This window comes from Phyllostomus hastatus, unplaced genomic scaffold (genome assembly GCF_019186645.2).
Source record: "Phyllostomus hastatus isolate PE091 unplaced genomic scaffold, TTU_PhHast_1.1 phas_contig_80, whole genome shotgun sequence".
Taxonomy (NCBI): Eukaryota; Metazoa; Chordata; class Mammalia; order Chiroptera; family Phyllostomidae; genus Phyllostomus; species Phyllostomus hastatus.
Genome location: NW_025333960.1, coordinates 7,573,080 through 7,600,585, shown reverse-complemented (window position 1 = coordinate 7,600,585; position 27,506 = coordinate 7,573,080). Strand labels below are relative to the sequence as shown.

Genomic DNA, 27,506 nt, shown 5'->3' with positions numbered 1-27,506 from the left:
TAAATAGCATAATGTACTCTCTAAATACCGTAAGTTGTACTCTTTAAAATTCAACTTTTATTTTTGTGTATCATATGGAACACTAGACACTGTCGGGGAGGAAGATTTGTCTCTTTCTCATGAAGATTATTTTAGACTGATTATTTGTAAGAAGCAGAAAACAGGAAGTTTTTCTTTCTACCTCCCCCTTAACCACCTAAAAGACTTGAGATACCAGTGCCTGTACAAGGAAAACAGCATTGCCAAAGATAACTTCTTTTTACAGCAGAAAGACTCCTCTGCATTTGTGTACCAGGCATTTGCTCTTCCAATCTTCCCATAAATTATCTTCCTCCCCTGTGAAGTCCCAGACCCATACCTCCTTCTCCTTAGACAATAGTAGGTAATATATAAACCTCAATCGCCTATCTGGGAGCATCTTTATCTTTGGGGTTCCCATATTTATAAAATTAAATTGGTTTTTATCCTGTTATGTGAATTATGTTAATTTAATTAGACCAGTCAAAGGAACCTATAGGTAAAACTTTTTTCCCCCAAACAACACTCTTAATTTCCAAATCATTATATACCATGCCTTTATCTTACTAATGTTGAAGCACAAGATTAACATTTTACGTGTTAAACTAAATATTTTAATCAGAAGTCTTCTGAATGCAAAAATGATTTTTCAAGTGACATGATTTGAAGAATAGTATATCCAACGCAGCAAAATGCAGCTAAGTATAAAAAATATTTTTATACAAAAGTTAAGGGTTTGTGCTTAACCCATACTTTTATATTTTCATGACATTCAGTTAGTTGCAAAAATATTTTGATTTCAGTAACTATTTTAAGTAAACATCCATGTATCCCTAAATTTATATATTGTGCTTTGTACTAGGTACTTGATAATCACAGTGGATAAATATTGCCTTTCTGCACAATTTAGGTCTGCAAACAGGAAGTGGTGGATTCAGCATTGGTCTCCAGGAGCACCTAAAAAGCTACCCTGTTTCTTTTCCTAAAGTCAAAATAAATTAAGATCGTATTTATGTTTCTTTCTTGAGAACTCTGCCTCATATGTTTTATCTTCAGGTGGCCACTTAGTGTCTCCATATTAGACAGATTGTCTGGAAACATGAGAGATTATGTAGGAGCAGTGTATTTTCTGAGGATCAAACCAGTCCCAAGACAGCACAAACATGGTTTTTCACCATGGGGTTTGGCTTCATACTCTGTGATTATAATAGAGAATTAAAATTTTTTTAAATAATGGACTAAGTTTCAGATATGAATTTTATACCCACACACATCCAAATTTAAAGCAGATTCAGGCTTATCTCCTTGGATAAAGTTACTCTTACCAACTGAATTCCAATATGCTTTGCTAAAGCATATTGGAGTAAATGATATATAATTTTAGTTAATCAGCCCAAGAATTTCTCATGGCCCAAGGCCCAGAGGAATGAGTCCCATATGTATATAATCTGTCCTGTGAGTAACATGCAAAACAATTAAGAGTCTCTATCTCAGGAATTTTTTGAAGACAATTATCCAGCCTCTATGAGCCTAACAATTAAGACACTGGGGAGGAATAGCCTGAGTCAGAAACCACATGGTATTCCAGGACAGATGGCGATGGCCTGGCCCAAACTAAGCAGGAGAGATTGAGAGTCTCCCGCCAGGTAGGAACCAGACAGTCTGAGCACAGACCAAGTAGGAAGGGTCCAGGGGAAGGTGGAGGGTGGTGAGGCAGGAGGGGAATAGGTTTAGATGCTCCTTTTCTTGACTTTTCTTGCTTCCAGGGAGAAATGAAGCACCTTTTAAAGTTTTCTACATTTGCATTTTCTCAGATTTTTTTAATATATTCCAAAATTGATTTTAAACAAATTTAAAAAACTATCTTTAATAGACTCAATTTCCTATCAAAGTAAAATAAAAATAAATGACTTTGCTATACTGCACTATCAAGCTTTTAGAACACGGAGGTTTAATTAAGAAATAGGTTCCATCTTCTTATTTCTGAGAAAAGTAAACTTAATCAAACAGGCAGAACAGGTTAAAAGTATCTGGTGCAAGATTTCCAGAAATCCTTAGAATAAGTATTATTAAGCCACGCAACCAAGCACAATACAGACAATGAAATGGCTTCCTTCTAGACACTGGAAATCAATCTAATTAATAATTTGAGCCTCTTACACTCCATAGGTATCCATCATTGTTAGCTGTTGATACTTTGTTAAGCATCAATATATGTTAGGTTATAGTACTGAATATATTAAAATATGGTTTCTGTCCTCAAACACTGCATCCCTAGAGGGTTAGGTTTTTATTGTCTTTTGTGAGCACTTAGTCATGATGAAAGGAGAAACACACAGTAAATGGAACAGACATATTCAGATCCTTTGGCACCAAGAATATTTTTGGCAGCCCATTATTCAGTTGCTGGGGAATTCTTTTAAAACCATTAACCATGTTTTACATGGTAAGGTAATATTATTCTCCTTTGCCAGAGCAGTCCGACATGGAGAGAAAAGTAGAGAAAACAAAAAGAGTTGGCAGACTTCTTTGATTCAACACTTTTTAAATGAGATTTAGAATATGGAGAACTCTAAAGCATGTTATATTTTTCAGGAAAAAGCAAATAATAGCAATAATGACAAAAAAAGAATATATATACCATAGAGGGATGGACATAATCCATAAGAGGGATTTTTCCTTTGCATTCTTAGATGTAGTTAGAAACGACTACAATTTAAAAAAATTTCCCTTTAGAGCCCAGATGTCCCAACAACAGAATTGAAATCTTTGTGGAGGATCACAAAGACCAGAGCCTGGAAACAAGCTCTGGACTAAATGTTATTCAGTCTGCAGAGCAAGTTTCAGTATCTAATGTTCTATATGTATAAGGTGACAAATTACCCCTTTGGCGCTGACCCCAAGGGGAACTACAATATATTGTAAAAGAACACCCCTTCCTCGCGGCATCAACATTTGCCCCTTTACAAAATGAACAAAGCTCCATCTCTCCTTTCTCATTCTCCCTGTCCTCTTCTCCCTCCCTCCTCACGGACCTACCTATTAGCTTCTGTCAGTTCCATGTTCCTTTCTTTCCATCACAAAGAAGTTATGGAATCTTCCTTTCTTTGGAAACTACTTTCCTCAGGCCCATGACCTTCTGCAGAGGCTCCTAGTCATATCACCCCTCACTCCCTGGGCACTGAGTCAGGTTGGTCTGGCCACCTCTCACAGCGCTGTATCTCCCAGGCCACAGGCAATCAGGATGGACATATGATCAACTAAGAGCCCAAAATGGAGCTCTTTCTGCTAGCCTGTCAGAGAACCAGGATTACACAAGCCCAGCCCTAAGTATGTTCACACAGTGGCCGTGTTCCTGCCACATGGAGAAAGCCTAGGTAAGAGGAGAGTGGGGATCCATGAGCAGAGGTCGCCTGGGGAAAGAGAAGTGGGACTCCTGATGACATCCCCATCTGTTCCCAGCTGCTGCTAATGCCTTCATCTTTCCTCCCACTCCTGTTATAACACAAGAAAAATAACCTGTGTGTTTAGTTTTAAATCTGAGTTCACTCTAGTCTTTCATCTAGTGTTAAGCCTGACATATGTATCTCAAAGAGCACTAAATATGAACAGTAAAAATAAGAATGTAACATGCCTTATACATTCCAATTTTAGGTGGGGATAAAAGCATTTTACAAGAATCCTAGTCATTTTAGCTTTAAATCAAGAGAGTGAACATTCTCCCTGAAATTAACACAGCAATAATAACAGCTTACATTTCATGCTAACTTCATATTTATTAGCTAATTTAATCCTCCCCAGTACTATCATATCCCCCTTTTTAGGTGAGAAGACTCAGGCTAGAGAGAGTCAGACTCTAGAACTAAAGCTCCTAATTTCTTTATCCATTGTTTTGTCATATGTTAGGAGTGTATTATTGTCTTTTGTCTTTCTTCATTTTTTTCTTATTCTCCTTCCTAACATTTGCATTTCACCCCAACCTGACTACAATATGGAATTCAAAAAAATTTTAGAAGCATGGGAATGCCTGTAATAGAAGTTTCCTGTTACCAAATCCCTTCTTCTATCACCTTTCTTTCATCTAGGACCTATGAGTTTCCTATGTTAATTTTGTTTAACACTCAGTACGCCCAGCAGGAGGTCAATCTGTACAAACACACATGGGCAGAAGAAGACCATGCACCAGTATGTAACATGCTGATGATGGAACAAGACTGACTATTTTTTTCTTTGTTCTAGTTTTTCTGAAGTAGTAGTTTAAAATTACAGGGCTTTGCCTGTTACTTGAAACAACTCTGCCTCTGGTCAACTGTATTTCTATGGACAAATCAGTCTTGGGTCTTTCTCTTTCTTTAATGTAATGTTAAGGAGCTTTCAACAGGTCACTTTCCACTTATAATTTTATTTTTCATAAATGTTATTGAAAACACAAAAGTTTCTGTATGTTGTAAGTTGGTTACTCAGTTTATTATCACATTTTCTCACTTATTACTTTGGTCAATCATTCTCTTAATTAACTTTTTGTTAAAATTCTAATACAGAAATAAAAGATAACTTGAGTTTTCCTTTAGGGTTGCAGGTGGTAAAACAAGGCATAGACTTTCTTCTAATTGAAGAGTTTTACATCAAATATGTCTCAGACATTGAAAGCCACTTGAACTTGGATCTGCCTCTCTGTTTTTCTTCAATATAATGAGAAGAAAAGCACTAATAATTCATGGAAGTAGTAGGTCTTTGCCAGGATATTCCATTAAAAAAATGAGCATTTTCATGTATTGTAGGGGCAGCCAAGCAGCTGAACATGCAACCTGGCACAGAAACTGGTGATGAAAAACTCAAATATAAGGAATTATACCACATATGAGTTTTCTGGTAGAAATTTCATTTACATTATTTTTAACTCTTGCAAGGAAAATATCTTCATGTCAAATCAGAGTCAAGATTTTAACATGCACTGAGTGTTGAACATAATTGAAATTCTATGAAAAAAAATTGACCAGTAGTGACATTTAACTTTGCAAATATTAACAGGCACTTGTATTGAGTTGTAGCTAAAATCTTTTAAACTGCAGAAATGGCTGCTCTAATGGATGATATGTACCCAAGTAATGCAGTTTTTCTAGCTAATAAGCAATTTCAGCATTTTCAGTTAAATTATGAGACATGTAAAATTTTCTGAGACTTAATTCCAAGATGAGATTTGTCATTAATGGGTTAAAAGTAATTGTAAAAGGTAGTGGTAAGGACAAATAATCATTCTTCACCATCCCTTAATTAATAATTTTCACGTTATATTACCTATATACTTTTAAAATATCATTTTCACCTCTACTTAATACCCTTGTTTTGTAATGTCCATTATCTCCACCTCTTATCATTAATACCTAGATGACATTCCTTTCTGTGTATGGTACCTGTCATTAAGTTGCATACATTGGTTTTCATCCTACTTATACTCTGTCAGTTCTCATAATATGTCTTAATTTCCCATTACCTACAGTGATGACTTCATTTTTCCTAATTTGTAAAATAATAAATTATATAACATAAAATGCTTACATTTTTAATTTTTGCATAAACACCCTCACAAACACAGTAAGATTCTCACATTCATACTTGCACATATAAAATAAGGGTCATCCTATTTCGAAACCTACATTAATCACTTAATAATATATGATGTAACTCTTTCCATGTCAATAAATACAGACATGTAATTATTTTATTTTATTTTTAAATATATTTTATTTATTATGCTGTTATAGTTGTAACATTTTTTCCTCCTCTTTATTCCCCTCAGCCCTGAACTGCCCCTCCCACCATCATTCCCCTACCTTAGTTCATGTCCATGGGTTGTGCATATAAGTTCTCCTTGGCTTCTCCATTTCCCATACTATTCTTAACCTCCCTCTGTCTATTTTGTACCTACAATTTATGTTTCTCATTCCCTGTACCTTTCCCCCGACTTCTCCCCTCCACCTCCCTGCTCATAACCCTCCATATGATCTCTATTTCTATGAATCTGTTGCTGTTCTAGTTGTTTGCTTAATTCATTTTTGTGCTTTTTAGGTTTGGTTGTTGATAGTTGTGTGTTGGTTGTCATTTTACTGTTCATAGTTTTGATCTTCTTTTTCGTAGATAAGTCCCTTTAACATTTCATATAACAAGAGTTTGGTGATGATGAACTCCTTTAACTTGATCTTATCTGGGAAGCACTTTATCTGCCCTTCCATTCTAAATGATAGCTTTGCTGGATAGAGTAATCTTGGATGTAGGTCCTTGCCTTTCATGACTTTGAATACTTCTTTCCAGCCCCTTCTTGCCTGGAAGGATCTTTTGAGAAATGAGCTGATAGTCTTATGGGAATGCCTTTGTAGGTAAATGTCTCCTTTTCTCTTGCTGCTTTTAAGATTCTCTCCTTATTTTTAATCTTGGGTAATGTAATTATGATGTGCCTTGGTGTGTTCCTCCTTGGGTCCAACTTCTTTGGGACTCTCTGAGCTTCCTGGACTTCCTGGAAATCTATTTCATTTGCCAGATTGGGGAAGTTCTCCTTTATTTTTTCAAATAGGTTTTTATTTTCTTGCTCTTCCTCTTCTCCTTCTAGCACCCCTGTGATTTAGATGTCGGAACATTTCAAGTTTTTCTGGAGGTTCCTAAGCCTCATCTCATGTTTTTGAATTCTTGTTTCTTTATTTTGTTCTGGTTGAATGTTTATTTCTTCCTTCTGGTCCACACTGTTGTTTTGAGACCTGGTTTCCTTCCTGTCACTGTTGCTTCCCTGTACATTTTCCTTTATTTCACTTAGTATAGCCTTCACTTTTTCCTCTATTTTGTGAGCATTCTCAACCATTTTTGTGAGCATCCTGGTTACCAGTGTTTCAAACTCTGCATCTGATAGGTTGGCTATCCCATCACTTAGTTGTATTTCTGTGGAGTTTTGATCTGTTCTTTCATTTGGGCCATGTTATTTATTTATTTATTTACTTACTTACTTATTTATTTATTTATTTGGTCTCAACTTGCCTGTTACATAGTAAGGGGCAGAGCCTTAGGTATTTGCCAGGGTGGGGCATCCCACATCACTGCATTGTGGCACAGTATGTGGGGAAGGAGTCAGACGGGGAACAGTGCTACTTGCTCAGCTCTCAGACAGCTTTCAGTCACTTCTTCTGCTACCCACAAGCAAATTGAGCCCTTCTGGTGCTGATTCCAGGGTAGGTGAGTTTGTGTACGTTCTAGGGCCCTATGGGTCTCTCCAATGAACTCCCCTGTGAGGCTGGGAGTTTATCCCACCACCTCAACCCCCACAGGTTTTTTCAGTCAGAGATTTTGAGGCTTTATTTCCCTGCACTGGAACCCTGGGTTGCACAGTTCTGTTTTGCTCCCTAGTTGTTCCTCCTGGTTTATCCACATGCATTTGTGGGACAGCTCACTCTGCCAGCCATCACCTTGCCCACTCCAGTCCTCCAGCCACCACCTTGTGGTGAGTCCTCTGTGCTCCAACTGCTCATCTCTGTCCCCATCTACCAGTCTGGATAAATGTTTCTTCTTTAATTCTTTGGTTGTAGAATATTCATACAGTTCGATTTTCTGTCAGTTCTGGTTATTTTTTGTTTTTAAATTTTCGTTGTCCTGCTTTTGGTTGTGTAAGGAGGCAAAGTGTGTCTACCTACTCCTCCATCTTGACCGGAAGTCACATGTAATTATTTTAATGCTCATATAGTATTTTATAATTTAACAAAATACAAGTCTTCATTAATTAATATATAAATTATATCCACAGTTTTGTTATTATACATACAATGTGTGGAACATTTCTATCATTTTATTTTTTCAGATTTTGAGTTACATATTTGTTGCCCTAATAGGTGGGAACAAATATTACACTTGTTTCTTTAATCCTCATAAATTCTTTAATACCCAATTATCTCAATTCCAGAAGGTCTTGAATGAGAATACTGCATGTTTTATGCTATGACCTCAGTTGACTAAGGTCTGTCTGAAAGAACAATTACCATAATTTACTCTTTTTAGTGACTAGGACAAGCCTATTAACAAATCTTATACAAGTCTATTCACAAATATGCAAAAATCTATGAATGAAGGATGGTTCACCATCTTAAAAGATTTTCTTATGAAAAACTACCTTCAAATTACTGTAAAATAAAATGTAAATTCTAAATAATTGGTTTCCTAACCAAATAATGTAGTTTTAAAGATAATTGACTGTAAAACTTCTGGTTTAAGGTTGGATTTGATTGGTAGTCTATGATGCTTTTTTCTACCAGCTTACCACTAAAATAGCTATGGACACACTGGAAGAAACACATACACACACACACAAAATCTATTTTCAAGAATCTCAGAGGAAGTGAGCAAGTAGAGGATCCTGAGGCCAGAAGGAAGAGACAAGTCAGAATGCTATGGGACCATATTCGCAGCACAGAATGGGCCCACAGTCTGGGTACTTTATGCCCTGCTCCTCACATATGGCAAAGTAGATACAAGCAATGGGTCCATGAAAAAGAATCCTGGGTGGTTACCTATTTGGATAAAGGCAGTTACTGCACAGTCCATATAAGATTACTCTTTTGAAGGAATTACATTATATAGAGCACCAAAATTGTACAAAGAAAGCTATCTGTTTTAGGCAATTTAGAACACAGGGGGCAAACACAAGGCCCGCAGGCAGAATCCAGCCCTCTGCCTTGTTTTGTCTGGCATGGCACCTTGTTTCGTCTGGCATGACACCTTGTTTCTACCCAGTGGCAGCACCAAGGTCCTTGACCCTAGTTAAGGAGTAGTTACATTTATACAGTCCTAAAATTACATTTGGTCCTTGGAAGGCAACCATGAGGCCGATGTGGCCTCTGGTGAAAATGAGTTTGACATCCCTGGTTTAGAAGATACTTAAGGATACCAGCCATGTTCTTCATTATGAAGAACAAATCTTTATTGTAGAAGTGTGGAATGCTGGGCTGCCTCTGAACTGTGTCCATGATATGATTTGAAATATACCTTAAAAAACAATCTTCTGCTATCCATTTATTAATTTGTTTTCTTTCTCACAAATGTTGACTATAGAAGACATTTCTGGTAACTATAATTTCAGTTGTTTCAAAGCCAAATGAATGGGAGCTTTCTGCACAGTCTCATAAGTATTATTACATTTGCCAAAAAAACTGCTTAAACTTGACTTTGGACTTTTGAAGTACTATGCTTTTTTAATGTATCAGTTCTCTAGTTTACTTGAACTTCTTATGCTTGCACAAGATTTAATCCTGTTCATTTTTATATGAACTTCATTTTATGGTTTGAGATAAAAGTTTAATAGATCTATAGGAAAATTACTAGAGAGTGCTAATTGTTAATCACAGTCTGCAACCCACCTCTGGTGGTGTTCAGCTTTCAAGAACAGGGGTGGGACACAATGTTCTGACAATTCATAAACAGCCCATCAGAAGAAAGGCCTGAGACCAAGGTGACCAAGTTAGAGAATCTCCCTAATGAAGACATCAGGGACCTGGCTACATTGATTTATATATGTTACAATAGCTTTATAAATTAATATTTAATCATGTATATTTATTTTCTCTAATAAAAGTTTTACATTTTATTTTATAAATATAAATTTTCAAATATACAATATGTTCTATATAAAATTTACACTTCAATGTCAATGTTACATAACTTTTATTGTATCTTAAACTAATTTGCTATTTCATACATCTTGAGTAGATAACACCAATGATTATTTCCCTTTAGTTCAGGGTGTTAGTTTACTATCAAAACAAAATGAAGTACCTGAAAATTCAGTAGCACAAACAGTAAGAACTCAGCACTTGTAGCAAAATAACTTTGGCCTTGAATCTCTACTCTGCCACTTGTTGTGGTCTGCTATGACACAGGGACACTCTAGGTCTATGAGTTAGTCAAGGCATCTTGAAAGTGAGGATTTACAACATCTTTGCATGAATACAATAATGATGTGTATTCAAAGCATCTGTGCAGTGTCTGGCACAAAGGTGGCAGATAGGTGGTAGATAACTAGTAGCTGATACTAATAAAAGGCTCTCAACTACCACTTTAAATGAACAACATTGCAATGCAGGCAAGTCTTGGCAGTCTGAAGGCCCTATATGTGCAGAACAGCCACAGCCCAATCTCCTCTCTCCATGAGTTGTCCCACCACACACACACTTCAGCAGAAGGGTGCACGAAAATGTAGAGAAATTAGCTTTAGCATCATTTCTCTCTTTAATTTGGCACATTGTTATGTTTGGTGGTTTGTTTCAGTTAATTCACATTGTATTATGTGCTTTTACTTTTAGTGTGTGTTTGCAAAAACACCCCTAAAATTATTTTATGGGAAAGGTATAAAATGTGTATTTAGGTTAAGCCCATAAATAACTTCATTCATTTAAACTTGAGCCCTTCATAAAGAGCTTACTAAGCTTACAAAAGCATTCAGATTGGTGTTTATGAGGTTGTCCCTTAAAAATACACAGGAGAACATGAATTGCATGTAAGGGATTCTGCCATTTTTGCAGAAGAAAAAAGAGTATAATCTCTGTGCTGCTGGTCCCAATTGCATACCACACAAAAAAAGGAATGCTGAAATGCAACACAGACCAGAAAGTTGTCTTAAAACACAACTGTACAGTAGACCCTGAATGACACAGATGTTAGGGATGCTAATCCCTGGGCAGTTGAAAATCCCCATTTGCATATAAATTTTGACTCTCCCCCAAATTAACCATCCTTCCGTATCCATGGGGGAATTGGTTCTAAGACCCCTCTGCATCCATAGACTTCTGGCCATGGATTTAAAAAAAGTACAGTATTTATTGAAAAAAGAATCCACATATAAGTAGACCCTTGAAGTTCAAACATGTTTTGTTCAACAGTCAACTATTTTCTCCAATAAAAATGTACCATTATTCTTTTGAGAAAAGGAAGAAAATAGAGTTACTTCAGTTCTCTTATTTGCCAGTATTTATAGAACACTGGCAAGTATTCAGTGGAAGATGCTGAGCTTTGCAGGGTGAGGATTTTTACTTTTACATTCCTTTGGGAATCTTATACAGCATTGCAGTTCCTCCATATGGTTTGTGGTTTTCTTTACACTAACTGCAAACTCCCCATTGCTAGAAGCATATGCCAAATAGTGATGTTCACTTGTAAAAATTAAATTAATAACTCTGGCAGACATTTTGTTAGCTGGAAATTTTATGAAAAAGAAAAACTCATAAAGTATATTTAGTTTGAACTTACAAAGCAGCTTAGTTCTTGTTTTCCATAAACATGGGTCAAATATAAAGTGTAGAAAAAAGACTGAAATATTTGTTACATGAACAGCCAGGTGGTTTATTGTTTTTCATTTTTAGTACAAATTGATAAAAATATATGCTGTGATATATTATAGAATATTAAATATATATATATATATATTTCATCTCACCATATGTTACACATTTAACTTTTTTGTCATTCTGTTTATATATTTCTTTTTTTAAGCATAGCTGACATACAATATTATATGAGATTCAGGTACACATCATAGTTACTTAATATTTACATACATTACAAAGTAATCACTGTGATAAATCTAGTAACCATCTGTCATGGTACAAAGCTATTATGATACTATTGATTATATTCCTTGTGCTGTACATTACATGCCTGTGACCTATTTATTTTATAATCGAAGTTTACACCTCCTAATACTCTTCACCTTTATTGCCCATCCCCACACCCTCTCCTCTGGCAACTATCAATTTGTTTTCCTTATCTATGAGTCTATTTCTGTCTTATTTTATTTGTTTTGTTTTTTATATTTTATATATAAGTGAAACCATGCATAATTCATCCTCTCTCTGAGTTATTTTACTTAGTATAATACCCCTTAGGTCCATCCATGTTGTCACCAATGGCAACATTTCATTCTTCTCATGGCTGAGTAATATTGCATTCCATAAATATACCACATCTTCTTTTCCACTGTCGATGAACACTTAGCTGGCTTCTATACCTTGGCTGTTGTGAATAATGCTACACTGAATATAGAGGTTCATATACCTTTTCAAATTAGTTTTTGCTTTCTTCAGATTGATACCCATAAGTGCAATTGCTGAATCACATGATAGTTCTATTTTCAGTTTTTTGAGGAACCCCCATATTGTTTTCCATAGTGGATTAATCAATTTGAAATCCCACCAAAAGTACACAGTTTCCCTTTTCTCCATATCCTCACCAACAGTATTATGTCTTGCCCTTTTTATAATAGCCAGTATGACAGGTGTGAGGTAATATGCCATTGTGGTTTTAATTTGTATTTCTCTTGTGATTAGTGATGTTGAGAATATTTTCAGGTGTCTGTTGGCCATCTGCATGTCTTATTTGGAGAATCTTTAGAAAAATATCTACTCAGGTCCTCTGCCCAATTTCTTTAAATTGGATTGTTTTTAATGTTGAGTTGTATTAATTCTTATATACTTTATATATTAACTCATACTGGATACATCACTTGCAAATACCTTCTCCCATTCAATGGAGGAATATCTTCTTACATTTTGATTTGTTGAAGATCTCCTTCACTGTGCAAACTTTTTAATTTGATGTAATCTAGTTTGTTTATTTTTCCTTTTGTTCTCCTTGTCTGAGGAGACATACACCCCAAATATTTCTTAGGCTAATGTCAAAAAGTTTACTGCCTACATTTTCTTTTAAGAGTTTTATACTTTCTATATAAAAAGTGCTATATATGAAACAAAAGCATATTTCAACCATTTTTGAAGCAAATGAAGTTACATCTTTTTTTTGTCAACTTATATTTAGATATTAGAGTATTTTAAAGTATATACAATTGTGACTAGTGAATAATGTTAGAGAATAGTTATCCAATTTGTGAATGCAAGAGATCAATAAATTTTAAAATATTTAGACTTAAAAGAAGAGCTTTATGTTTTCTTGTGTTACATATAAATTTATTCTAATTTTAATTTATTTTTATATATGGTATAAAAAAGTGGTCCAGTTTCATTGTTTGCATGTAGCTGTACAGATTTCCCAATACCACGTATTGAAGAGAATTTTTCCCCCCACTATATATTCTTGCCTCCTGTGTTATAGATAATAGGTCACATAAATGTGGGTTTATTACTGAGCTCTCTATTCTGTTTCATTTGCCTATATCTCTGTTTTTTTGTGTGCCAGTACTATATAGCTTTCATTATTATAGATCCATAGTATAATTTGAAATCAGTAAGAGTAATGACCGCAGAAAAAAGATGAAGGCTTTACTCTAGGCAGCACGATTCTCGGCTTCTGTGAAGAGGAGGGAAACTCTCGGATCGGTGGAGGAACAGAGCAAATGGCCTAGGTTACCGAAACATTTTTGAAAACAGGACATCAAAAATTATTGCAATCATTGAAAAACCAGACCGTAAGGAGACTGCTTCAGGACAAAAGGGACCCAGGGAACAGCGCGGGGACTAGGGGGTTTGCAGTTCTCAGGCCCGGTGCTCCCGGGTCTGCCTCAGGGCTCCTGGGAGAGGGGAGTCGGTGCTCCCGCCCCGGAATACAGGGGTTGAGCAACACCAGGGGAGACCTTGTTGCTTGAAGGCACAGAGAGGCCAGTTGGACTGGGGGGAAAAAATCACCCAGGGACTGTGAACACCCACCCAGAGCCCTGGGAGAAGTGAGTGCCTCCAGGGGCAGCCGGAAGAGTGCCGGCACCCCTAGCCCGGTGAAAGTGTGGATCCATGGAAAATCCAGAGATCACAGCCCTGATGTAGGAAACGGCCCAGGTGTTCTCAGGTTTCTGGAGCCTGTGGTGCTGAACTGTGGAAGCTCACGCCCTATCGGGAATCCTGACTCTCACACTGTGATCCCGGAAGGGACACAGTGCTTAGTGCATTCCTAGAGCCCAAAACTCAAAAATTTGGTGGATGGGAGCACCCTTTTACGATCCCCAAAGATGGCACAGTGAATCCCAAAACGTCACAGGTTCTTCCTGAGATCACAGAGCTGGAACCCTATGGGGACCCCCGAAACCGGGAGAACACAGCAGTGAGCTCCGGAGTGCCCAGGGTCCTGTAGGGGAAAGTTAGATTGGCCCTGGGGATAGTACCTGAGAGACTTACTGAGATTTGGCTGGGAAGAGTGATAAGCATTTCAAACGTCCCTCAGCCAGCTGAAGCCAGCAAGATCAGAAAAACTGGTCTGGCCAGTTAGAAACCAACAAAAGGTTTTTTTTGTTTTGTTTTGTTTTGTTTTGTTTTGTTTTTGTGGCTGTTGTTGGTTGATTGATTTTATCTTCTGTTTTAAGTGACATTTTATTTTTCAATTCTTATTATTTTTATATCTCTCAATCCCTTATGTTTCTCTTCCATTCATCCTAGTATTATTCCTTCCACTCCAAATTTATCTCTTCTGCACTCCATCTTCTGCTTTTTTTTCCTTTTTTTTTGGTCTTGCAAGTTACTGTAAACTTGTATTATCTTTTTCTCACTTTTCTGACATTTTTTATTTTAATAGTATTTTGGTGTTCTTTTTCTTTCTGTATAATCTTCTTTGCTTGGCTGGTTCTACTGTTATTTGATAGGTTCCCCCTGGTATCTCAGTCACAGTGGCACAGTGAATCCCAAAATGTCACAGGTTCTTCCTGAGATCACAGAGCTGGAACCCTGCGGGGACCCCAGAAACCGGGAGAATGTGGCATTGAGCTCCGGAGTGCTCAGGGTCCTGTAGGGGAAAGTCAGATTGGCCCTGGGGATAGTACCTGATAATGTACTATCCTTCATCTGTGTTCCATTAATATACCTCTCAAGGTTCTATACTCCTTATTCTTGTTATCTAGATCTCATCGATTCTGCCACAAGACTGTTGCTTTACTATTACTGTTAATAAGACCTAGTTCATACAATTGTAAATACTACTCAACACCCCTACCTGATCTCAGCCCACTTTGCAATTTCCTAACCTATACTATTGTGGGGGTTGTCTCTATTCTTTTACAAACTACTCCTATTTACTAATCTTTATTCCAACCCTACCTTAGAATCTGACCTCCCACAGCCTCACAGCTTGTGAGTTCCAACTAACAATCCTTTCATCCCCAATAAGAGTCTTACTTCCTTTCCATCCTTTCTAAAACATGGCTAGTGGGGTAGAGGATCACAGTTAACACTATAAGTAGCCAAAGGAGAATCCATCTCTTTTCTACTGGCTGCTAATGTAAATATCATAGTATACTGTCTTGCTGTCTTAAACCATTTTCCCTTACTCCTCCAACTGATCACAAAAAAGAGTAGGGGGAAGTTGTGAACACCAGTATACATGAAGGAGACTGCACCACTGAATCTCACAAGTATTCTACCACAGAAGTTCACATGATAATTACAGGGAACCAGAACAGAACAATTTAAAAAACAGAGGCTAACAAGAAGAAACCCACGAACAATGAGAAAACAAAGAAACAATCCCCGATTCAAGGGAAAGGAGGAAGCCTCAGGAAAAATGCTAAATGAAATAGAGGCAACTCAACTATCAGATAGTGAGTTCAAAACAATGATTATCAAGAAGTTCAATGAATGCACAATGAGCTATCAGAAATGAGAGGGAAGCTACAACAATCTCACTGCAAACTATATAAACATGAAAAAGGAAATAGAAAATCTCAACAAGGGCCAAGAAGAAATGAAGAATGCCATTTCTGAACTGAGGAACACAGTAGAAGGAATGAAAAGCAGGATCGATGAGCAGAAGATCAGATCAGCGAGCTACAGGACAAAGTAGAAGAAAACAGCCAGAAAGAGCAAGAAAAGGAAAAGAGGCTCAGAAAGAATGAAGAGGGATTAAGAGAAATGCAAGACAATATGAAACGTAATAATATCCATATAATAGGGATACCAGAAGGAGAAGAAGAAGAAGAAGGGATATAAAACGTATTTGGAAAAGTAATGATGGAAAACTTCCCTAATTTGATGACAGAAAAAGTCACACAAATCCAGGAAACACAGAGAGTCCCAATCAAGAGGAACCCAAAGAGACCCACCTCAAGACACATCATAATTAAAATGGCAAAATTTCAAGACAAAGAGAGAATCTTAAAGGCAGTGAGGGAGAAACAGGAAGTAACATTCAAGGGAGCCCCAATAAGGCTAACAGCTGACTTCTTAATGGAAACACTCCAAGCCAGAAGAGAATGGCAAGAAATACTCCAAGTAATGACAACCAGAGGTCTGCAACCAAGGCTACTTTATCCAGCAAGGATCTCAATCAAGATAGAAGGCAATAAGAAGATTCCCAGACAAAAGAAGTCTAAAAGAATACACCTCCACCAAACCAGCTCTGCAAGAGATTCTAAAGGGTCTGCTTTAAAGAAAGGAAGGAAAAGAGAGAGAGAGAGAGAGGAACACATGTACATAAAAGACAATGAATAAGTACCTATCAAAAATAACCTTAAACGTAAATGGATTAAATGCTCCAATCAAAAGACATAGAATAGTTGAATGGATAAGAAAAAATGACCCACATATATGCTGCCTACAAGACACCCACCTCACACAAGAGGCCTGCACAGGATGAAAGTAAAGGGCTGGAAACAAATTTTCCAAGCAAATGGACAGGAAAAAAAGTCGGGGTAGCAATACTCATATCTGACAAAATAAACTTCCAAAAAAGGTCCATAAAGAGAGACCCAGAAGGTCACTTCATAACACTCAAGGAAAGAATCCACCAAGAAGACATAAATATTGTAAATATATATGCACCCAACTTAGGAGCACCCAAATACATAAAGAAAATCTTAGAGGACTTGAAGAAAGATATTTACAGCAACACAATGATTGTGGGGGATTTTAACACCCCACTATCAAAAATGGACAGATCTTCCAGACAAAATATCAACAAAGATATTGGCATTGAACAATACCCTTGAGGAAATGGACTTTACGGATATAAACAGAGCCATCCATCCGAAAGAAGCTAAATACATATTCTTTTCAAATGTACATGAAACATTTTGAAAGATTGACCACATGATAGGACACAAAACAAGCCTCAAGAATTTCAAGAAAATTGAAATCATACCAAGCATTTTCTCAGACCACAAGGGACTGAAGCTAGAAACCAACTCGAAGGAAAAAAAAAACCCAAAACACTCAAATTCATGAGAATAAATAGCATGCTATTAAACAATGAATGGGTCAAGAATGATATTAGGGAAGAAATCAAAAGATTTCTGGAAACAAATGAAAACGAACTCAAAACAACCCAAAACTTATGGGACACAGCCAAGGCAGTCCTGAGAGGGAAGTTCATAGTGATACAGGCCCACCTAAAAAAGTTAGAAACATTCCAAACAAACAACCTAACCCTATGTCTACAAGAACTCAAGGAACAACAACAAAGACAGCCCAGAGCAAGCAGAAGGAAGGAAATAACCAAGACCAGAGCAGAATTAAATGACATAGAGGCTAAAAGCACAATTCTAAGGATCAATGAATCCAAGAGCTGGTTCTTTGAAAAGATAAACAAAATTGACAAGCCTTTAAGCAGACTCATCAAGAAAAAAAGAGAGAAAACCCAAATAAACACAATCAGAAATGAAAGAGGAGAGATTACAACAGATAACACAGAAATACAAAAGATTGTAAGAAATTACTATGAAGAACTGTATGCCAAGAAATTTGAAAACCTAGGTGAAATGGACAAATTTCTAGAAAAATATAATCCTCCAAAACTCAATGAAAAAGAAGCAGAAAGCCTGAACAGACCAATAACAACAAAAGAAATTGAAGCAGTAATCAAAAGACTCCCAATACACAAAAGCCCTGGACCAGATGGTTTCACAGGAGAATTCTACAAAGCATTTAAGGAAGAGCTAACCCCTATCCTTCACAGACTATTCCAAAAAATCCAAAAAGATGGGAGACTCCCAAACTCTTTTTATGAGGCCAACATCATCCTAATTCCAAAACCAGATAAAGACACAACAAAGAAAGAAAACTTCAGGCCAATATCACCGATGAACATTGACATTAAAATCCTCAACAAAATACGAGCAAACCGCATCCAACAATACATTAAAAAGATCATACACCATGACCAAGTGGGATTCATTCCAGGGATGCAAGGATGGTACAATATTCGCAAATCAGTAAATGTAATACATCACATAAACAAAAGCAAAGACAAAAACCACATGATCATATCAACAGATGCAGAAAAAACATTTGATAAGGTACAGCACCCATTTATGATAAAAACACTCAGCAAAGTGGGAATAGAGGGAGCATTCCTCAACATAATAAAGACCATATATGAGAGACCTACAGCCAACATCATTCCCAATGGGCAAAAATTAAAATCTTTTCCACTAACATCAAGAACAAGATAAGGATGTCCACTTTCACCACTTCTATTCAATATAGTAGTGGAAGTTTTAGCCACAGCAATCAGACAGGAAAAAGAAATAAAAGGAGTCCAAATCGGAAAGGAGGAAACAAAACTGTCACTGTTTGCAGATGACATGATAGTGTACATAGAAAATCCTATAGACTCCACCAAAAAACTGCTTGACCTAACAAATGAATTTGGTAAAACAGTTGGATACAAAGTCAATATCCAGAAGTCAAAGGCATTTCTGTACACCAACAATGAAACAGCAGAAGCAGAAATCAAGAAAAAAATCCCATTTGAAATAGCAAAAAGAAAACTAAAATACCTAGGAATAAACCTAACCAAAGAGGCAAAAGACCTGTATTTAGAAAACTACATAACAGTCAGGAAAGAAATCAAGGAAGACAAACAAATGGAAACATATACCATGTTCATGGATTAGAAGAATTAATATCATCAAAATGTCCATACTACCAAAAGCAATTTACACATTCAATGCAATTCCTATTAAAGTACCAATGGCATATTTCACAGACATAGAACAAACACTTCAAAAATTTATATGGAACCATAAACGACCCTGAATAGCTGCTGCAATTTGGAGAAAGAAGAGTAAAGTAGGAGGGATCACAATACCTGACACTAAACTATACTACAAGGCCACTGTAATCAAAACAGCCTGGTACTGGCATAAAAAAAGGCACATAGACCAATGGAACAGAACAGAGAGCCCAGAAATAAACCCAAGTCTCTATGGTCAATTAATATTTGACAAAGGAGGCAGCAACATAAAATGGAGTAAAAATAGCCTCTTCAACAAATGGTGTTGGGAGAACTGGACAGCTACATGCAAAAAAATTAAACTCGAGCACCAACTTATACCATATACAAAAATAAATTCAGGGTGGATAAAAGACTTCAATATACAACGTGACACCATTAAAGTCCTAGAGGAGAACGTAAGTAGGAAAATCTCAGATATTTCAAGCAGAAACTCTTTTACTGACTTGTCCCCTAGAGCAAGGGACATAAAGGAAAGAATAAACAAATGGGACCTCATCAAAATTAAAAGCTTCTGCACAGCTAAAGAAAACAGTATCAAAATTAAAAGAGGACCAACTGTATGGGAAAGCATATTTGCCAATGATACCTCAGACAGGGGTTTAATCTCCTAAATATATAAAGAACTTACACAACTCCACTCTAAGAAGACAAAGAATCCAATTAAAAAATGGGCAAAGGGCTTGAACAGACACTTCTCCAAGGAGGACATACAGAAAATCCAAAGACACATGAAACGATGTTCAATATCGCTAGCTATCAGAGAGATACAAATTAAAACCACAATGAGATACCACTTCACACCAGTCAGAATGCCCATCATAAACAAAGCAACAAACAACAAGTGTTGGAGAGGTTGTGGAGAAAAAAGGACCCTAGTGCACTGTTGGTGGGACTGCAGACTGGTACAACCGCTATGGATAGCAGTATGGAACTTCCTCAGAAAACTAAAAATGGATCTTCCTTTTGACCCTGCAATTCCACTGCTGGGACTATATCCTAAGAACACTGAAATACCAATACAAAAGCACCTTTGCACCCCAATGTTCATAGCAACACAATTTACAATAGCTAGATGGTGGAAGCAACCAAGATGCCCATCAGTAAATGAATGGATCAAAAAACTATGGTACATTTACACAATGGAAGTCTATGCAGCAGAAAGAAAGAAGGAGCTCCTACCCTTTGCAACAGCTTGGATAGAGCTGGAGAACATTATGCTAAGTGAAACAAGCCAGGCAGTGATAAGCAAATACCATATGATCTCACCTTTAACAGGAACCTAAACAACAAAACAAAGAAACAAGCAAAATATAACCAAAGGCACTGAAATAGAGGACAGACTGACAGTGACCACAGGGGAGAGAAGAGGGAATTTCAGGCAACAATGGGAAGGGTTCACAGGAACAAATTTAAAGGACACATGGACAAAAACTAGGGGGAGGGTGGTAATGGGAGGGAAGTGGGGAGGGTTGGGAGGGTGAGCTGGATTGGGAGTAAAAGGGAGAAAACCGTACTTGAACACTGATTAAAATAAAATTAAAGAAAAAAGGGTGATGACTGTGCCTTCTTCTTCTTTCTCCAGATTGCTTTGGCTACTCAAGTTCTTTTCTGATTCCATACAAATTTTAAGATTATTTGTTCTAGTTCTTTGAAAATGTCAGTAGTATTTTGATACAGATTGTATTGAATCTGTAAATTGCCTTGGGTAGTATGGACACTTTAATGATATTAACTCTTCTATTCCAAAGCATGGTATAGTTATATAGTTCCATTTATTTGTGTTGTCTTTAAATTCTTCCATCAGTGTCTTATAGATTTCAGAGTACAGCTATTTCACTTCTTAGGTTAAATTTATTCTTGTTTTATCCTTACAATTGTAAAGTAATTGTTTTCCTAACTTCTCATTCTGATAAATTTTTACAAGTGTATAGAAAAGCAACTGGTATTTTTTTTATTAATTTTGTATCCTGAAACATTGCAGAATTCACTTATTCTAATAGTTTTAGGGTCTTTAGGATTTTTTATGTATGTATAGTTTCATATTATCTACAAAGAGAGACAGATTTATTTCCTCCTTTTCAATTTGTATGACTTTTATTTCTTTTTCTTGTCTGACTGCTGTGGCTAGAATTTCTACTATTATGTTGAATAAAGTTTTCAGCTTTTTACTGTTGAGTATAATGTTATCTGTGGGTTTTTCATAAGCAACCTTTATTGCAGCATGTTTTCTCTATACCCATTTTGTTGAGTTTTTATCATAAATAAAAACTCAAGCATAAATTATCATGCTGACCTTTGTTAGCTAAGTGCCTTTTCTGCACCTATGGAGACACTCATATGATTTTTATTCTTTGTTTTGTTGATATGGTATATCACATTGTTTGATTTGCAAATATTGAATGACTCTTGTATTCTTGAAATAAATCCCACTTGATCGTGATCTTTTTAAATATTGTTCAATTTGGAGTGTTAATATTTTGTTGAGAATTTTTGCATCTATGTTCATCAGTGATAGTGGCTTGTAATTTTGTTTTCTTGTAGTATCTGTCTGATTTTGTTATCAGAGTAATGCTGGCCTCATAGATTGAGCATGAAAGTGCTCCTTCCTCTTCACATTTTTGGAAAGTTTGAGTACAGGTATTAATTTTCCTTTAAATGTTCAGTATATTTATCCTTTAAAGCTTTCTCATCCTCAACTTTTATTTGTTAGGAGGTTTTTTATTACTGATTCAATTTTATTACTAATAGTCATTTTTTTTCAGATTTTCTGTCTCTTGCTTGTTCAGTCCTAGAGGCTGTATGTTTCTAGGTATTTGTATATTTCTCCTGGGTTGTCCAATTTGTTGGTGTATAATTGTTTTTAGTATTCTATTATGATCCATTGTATTTCTGTGGTATTGGTTATCACTTCTCTTTCAGTTTTGATTTTATTTATTTGGGTCCTCTCTCTTTTTTTCTTGATAAATCTGACCAAAGGCTTATAAATTTTATCTTTTCAAAGTATCAGCTCTTACTTTCATTGCTCTTTCCCACTATGTTTTAGATTCTATTTCATTTATTTCTGCTCTGATCTTTATTATTTCTTCTTTCTAGTAACTTTTAGCTTGGTTTGTTCTTTTTTTCTCATTGCTTTATATATGTAAGGTTAGTTTGTTTATTTGATTTTTTCTTGTTGTTTTTTTTTTGAGGTCAGCCTGTATCATTACAAACTTCCATCTTAGAACTGCTTTTGCTGCATTTCACAGATTTTTGGAACATTATGTTTCCATTTTCATTTATTACAAAGTTTTTTTTTATTTTCTCCTGACTTGTTTGATGACTAACTGGTTGTTTAGTGGCATGATATTTAGCCTCTATGTGTTTGTGTTTTTTTCCAATTTTCATTTTTTTAGTTGATTGCTAGTTTCATAACATCATGGCTAGAAAAAATGCTTCATATGATCTCAATTTTCTTAAATTTACTGAGACTTGTTTTGTGGCCTAATATGTGATCTATCCTGAAGAATATTCCATGTGAATTTGAAAACAGTATATGTTCTAATGTTTTGGATAAGTGTTTATAGAAAGTATTTATATATAAGTGTTTATAAAGTGTATATATATATATATATATATATATATATATATAAAGTTTATTTATATAAATTGGTCTGATATAAGTTCACCTGATCTAATGTGCCCAGACAAAGCACTCATTGATGAAAAATGGTGTGTTAAAGTGCCATAATATTATTGTAATATAGTCACTCTCTTCATTTATGTCAGTATTTGCTAAATGTATTTATATGCTCCTATATTAGGTACATAGATGTTTATAAGTGTTATATCCTCTTGATGGATTGATCCCTTTATCATTCTGCCCTTCTTTATCTCAGGTTACAGTCTTTATTTTAAAGCATTAATGTATTGCAACTCCAGTGTTCTTTTCATTTCCATATGTATGATATATCTTTTCTCATCCCTTCATTTTCAGTTTGTGTGCGTTTTTAGATCTGAGTGAGTCTTTTGTAGACAGCATATGAATGGATATCGTTTCTTTTAGTCCACTCATCTACCCTGTGTTTTTTTTATTAGAATATAATACATTTATATTAAAACTAATTATGGATAAGTATGTACTTATTTCCTCTTTTAAAGTTGTTTTCTGGTTGTTTTGTAGTTCTTCTCTGTTCCTTTCTTATTCTATCGCTCTCTTCTCCTATGTTTTGATGAGTTTCTTTAGTGTTATATTTAATTTCCTCTTTCTTAATTTCTTGTGTATCTATTATAGGTGTTTGGTTTGTAGTTACCATTAGATTTATGTTTAACACCCTATGTATATAATATTGTACTTAAAATTGATGACTGCTTCTATTCTAATGCATTTTGAAAGCACTACACTTTTACTCCCAATCCACATTTTATATTTTTGACATATTTTACATGCCATATGTATCCCTTAACTAATTATTATTGATATATGCTTTTACTATTTTTGTCTTTTAATTTTCATACTGCCCTTATCGGTGCTTGATCTCTTACTTATACTATATGTTAGCCTTACTAACAGATTTTTTCATTCATATGTATACTTTTCATTTCTAATTCTGACATTTACTTTTCCCCTTAAAGAAGTCCCTTTAACATTTCTTGTAATGCTAGTTTAGTGGTGGTGAACTCTTTTAGCTTGCTTTTATGGGAAACAATCTATCTTTCACTTAATTTGGAAAGATAGCCTTGCCTGGTAGAGTATTCTTGGCTATGGATTTTTGTCTTTCATCACTTTGAATATATTGTGCCATTCCTTTCTGGCCTGCAACATCTTGCTGTAAAATCAGCTCACAGTCTTAGGGGGGTTCCCTTATACATAACCAGTTTTTTTCCCCTCTCTCTCCTTTTTTGTTGCTGTTTTTAATATTCTCTCTTTGTGTCTAATTTTTGACATTTTAACTATGGTGTGTCTTAGTGTGGGTCTCTTTGTGTTCATCTTGTTTGGGACTTTGTGTTTTTCTTGGTCTTGGATGTTCATTTCTTTCACCAGATTAGGGAAGTTTTCAGCCATTATTTCTTGGAATAGGCTTTTTGTCTCTTTCTCTTGTTTTTCTTTTTCTGGGACCCCTATAATGTCAATGTTAGTATAGTTGATGTTGTTGCAGAGATCCTTTATACTCTCCTATTTTTAAAAAATCTTTTTTTTTCTTCTTGTCTCCAAATAGTTCATTTCTACTGTCCTGTCTTCCATATTGCTAATCCATTCTTCTGAATTATCTAATCTGCTGGTGATTCATTCTAGTATTTTTTTTTCATTTCAATTATTGCATTCTTCAGTTCTGATTGATTCCTTTTTTATGTTTTCCATCTATATTTTCATATACTCTTTGTGTTCATTCACATATCTGAATTCAGTGAGCATCTTTATGATCATTACTTTGAACTTTTTATCTGGTAGATTGCTTATCTCCTTTTCATCTAGCTACTTTCCTTTTTTTCTTTTGGTACATATTCCTTTGTCTCCTCATTTTGCCAAGTCTCTGTGTATGTTTCTATGTATTAAGTAGATTACTTATGCCTGTAGGTATTGAAAGAGTGGACTTATGTCCTGTGATACCCAGTGGTACAATCTCCCTGATCATCAAAACCAGGTACTCCAGCAGTGTCCCCTGTATGTGCTGCATGTATACTTCTGGTTGTGCCATGACTCCTGTAGATGCACTGCTGCGTGGGGTTGGCCCAAAGTCCACCCGTCTAGGAGGCCTGGCCATTACAGCTACTGCTTTGCATTTGTGCAGAGCAGGCCTCTGGTGTGCTGGTTTTGGGGCCCAGCCTCTGCTGCTGTGGGTATGGTGATGTACAAGGACTGGCCCCTCCAGAGTGGGGCACCAGTTTGGAGGGCCTCAGGGATTATGTAGGGCCAACCACCAGGTACTTGAGGGGTGGAGAACTGCCTTGGGGTGGATTTAGTACATGCTGGTTGAGGTAGGCAGGTTAGAGGAATGACAGAATGGTGCAAACTGTTAGCAGGTTAATGGAAATTGTCAAAGCTTGTGCCCACCAGTGTTGACATTCCCAAAGAAAGTTTTAATTTGTGGGTACACACCCCCATATTAGTCAGTATATCTGTTTCACATACAACCTAGGCACTTTTCAAACTGTTGCTTCTGCACTGGAATGCAAAGTGAGTAAATGTGTGCTCAGGCTCTTTAAGAGCAAAAGTTTCCCACAGCACTTCAGTTTTTTTGAACATAAGTCAGATGTTACAAATGCTCCTTTTCCTGATGCAGGTCCCCTGGACTGGGGAGTCCTACATGGGTCCCAGACCTCTTGATCCTCAAGGGTATCTCTATAAGTATAACATTCCTCTAACTTGTGGCATATGGAGGATGTGGGTCCTGATCAGACCATGTGTTTGCCTCTTTACCTGTTTTGATGTGTTTTTTTTTCTTTATATCCCTAGTTGAAGAGAATCTGTTCTGCTAGTATTCAGGTCATACTCAGAAATAATTGCTCTATTGTAGTTGAAGTTTTGGTGTGTCCATGGGAGAAAGTGAGCCCAGGATCTTACTAGACTGACATCTTGACCTGGGGCAAGGGCCACACATTTTAAAATTTTGATTTCAAGCTTACTTTATTCCTAAGAACACCACTTATGTGTAGATGTTTAATTCTATAATAATTTTAATGATATTTGCTCTAAAATGTCAAATATTACCTTTAGGTCAGTATTCTGGAAATAAAATGAATCATAATTTAATAACATCCATCAAAACAAGTAAAAACAGGTTACTTATTCAATGAGTATTTATTAAGCCTTTATATATGCTAGGCAGTGGGAATATTAGCAGTGAACATGGCTCTTACAGCTTACTGGGAGAGAAGTAAAAATAATCAGGATACACACACACTCATATACATACTATAAAAGTAAAACAGGAGACTGGATTAGAGAGATAAAAGTTAAAGAATTTCTACAAAAAGTAAAAATTTATGTTTGCAGTTTTTTGAGCCGTATTTAAGGAAGGTGATGAATACAATCTAAGGTTTGACTCTTATGTTGTCCACGCATTCTAATTAGCACACCCTCTTCAACTGGCTGCCATTTCGTAGGGGACTAATTTTTTTTCATTTCAGATATTAGAAAGGGCCTCCCAGGCTTTCCACTGTGGTTCAGTGGAACCACAAAGTAGATACTTGTAATGGGAAAGTTACAGAAAATGAGTGTTTTCCAATGTCAGCCTGAGTGAGATACAGGCAGTCAGGGTTTGACATTCAGGGACATTTTTGGCTGACCACAACCTGGGGAACTGGGGTTGCTGGGCCACTTTATACCTTTTCAAGACCTCTTGCCAACTCCTCAGTCAGTAGCACCATGTCCATAATTTAGAATCACCCATGGTCAAAGTATCTATGCCATAGAAATTGGTAATATCATAAACTAGGTGGTTCTCCTTAAATACCTGGTTGTTACAAATGTCCCACTGTACTAGTAGATGAGGTTTACTTCTGGTGACTGTTAGCAACTGGGATGGCTCAATTCAATCAGGCAGATGAAACAGGCTAAAATAAGAGGCTTTCAATATCTAGGTCCATTATATCAACTAGACTGGGGAAAGCTGGCTACAATGAACCTAAGTATGTAGAAGCCTCAATAATTAGACTTTCATTTGATACTGTTACTCTGCCTTTCATGTAAAAAGAATAATTGGAAATGAAACAAACTGAAAGCAAGATTTCATGAAAAAGATTGAGTCCAGGCTATTTTCTGAGATTTAGCAAATACCTCAATCCTCTCTCAAGGACTAGACAGCAAACATTAATAGCCATCAAGATGCTAAGATGTTCTTGTTGGAGCAAGAAGATATGGGCATCATATAAAGATTTGCAACAACAGGTATCTACAAAGCTATTTATTCCTTGGCTAGAAAATAAAAACTAAACATTCTAATGAGGCAGTCCTTATTTTTCCTGAGGTTTTTATTAAAAATACCTAAGTAACTGTGCAGTCTAACAGGCAAACATACACTCCATAGCACACAGTCTTCATCCAATCTGCTTCAGTGAAAGAAAAAATAAAAATGTTTTACTCATGGCTATTTTTCATTTAGTAGCCACAAAGAATAAGGAGTAGCCATGTTTTTGCTGTCTGGGTCACACACAGTAGAAGGAGGCAAGCTGCATACTTCCTGAATGTCTTTCCTTTGCATCCTCAGCTCTCTCTAGAGACCATCATCCACTTTTCCAAGTATTGTTATCTGACTATTTTTCAACTCTGTCACGTCAGGATTTTTTTTCTTTTCTTTTCTTTTCTTTTCTTTTCTTTTCTTTTCTTTTCTTTTCTTTTCTTTTCTTTTCTTTTCTTTTCTTTTCTTTTCTTTTCTTTTCTTTTTTCTTTTTTCTTTTTTCTTTTTTCTTTTTTCTTTTTTCTTTTTCTTTTTCTTTCTCTCTTCTCTTCTCTTCTCTTCTCTTCTCTTCTCTTCTCTTCTCTTCTCTTCTCTTCTCTTCTCTCCTCTCCTCTCCTCTCCTCTCCTCTCCTCTCCTCT

At 36.1% G+C, this 27,506-nt stretch overlaps 1 protein-coding gene across 1 annotated transcript in view; it reads right to left on the bottom strand.

Moving 5' to 3' along the window:
* The window catches only part of PIEZO2 (piezo type mechanosensitive ion channel component 2), a 503,470-nt gene that overhangs the window by 261,551 nt on the left and 214,413 nt on the right, over positions 1 to 27,506 (bottom strand). The window lies entirely within an intron of this gene.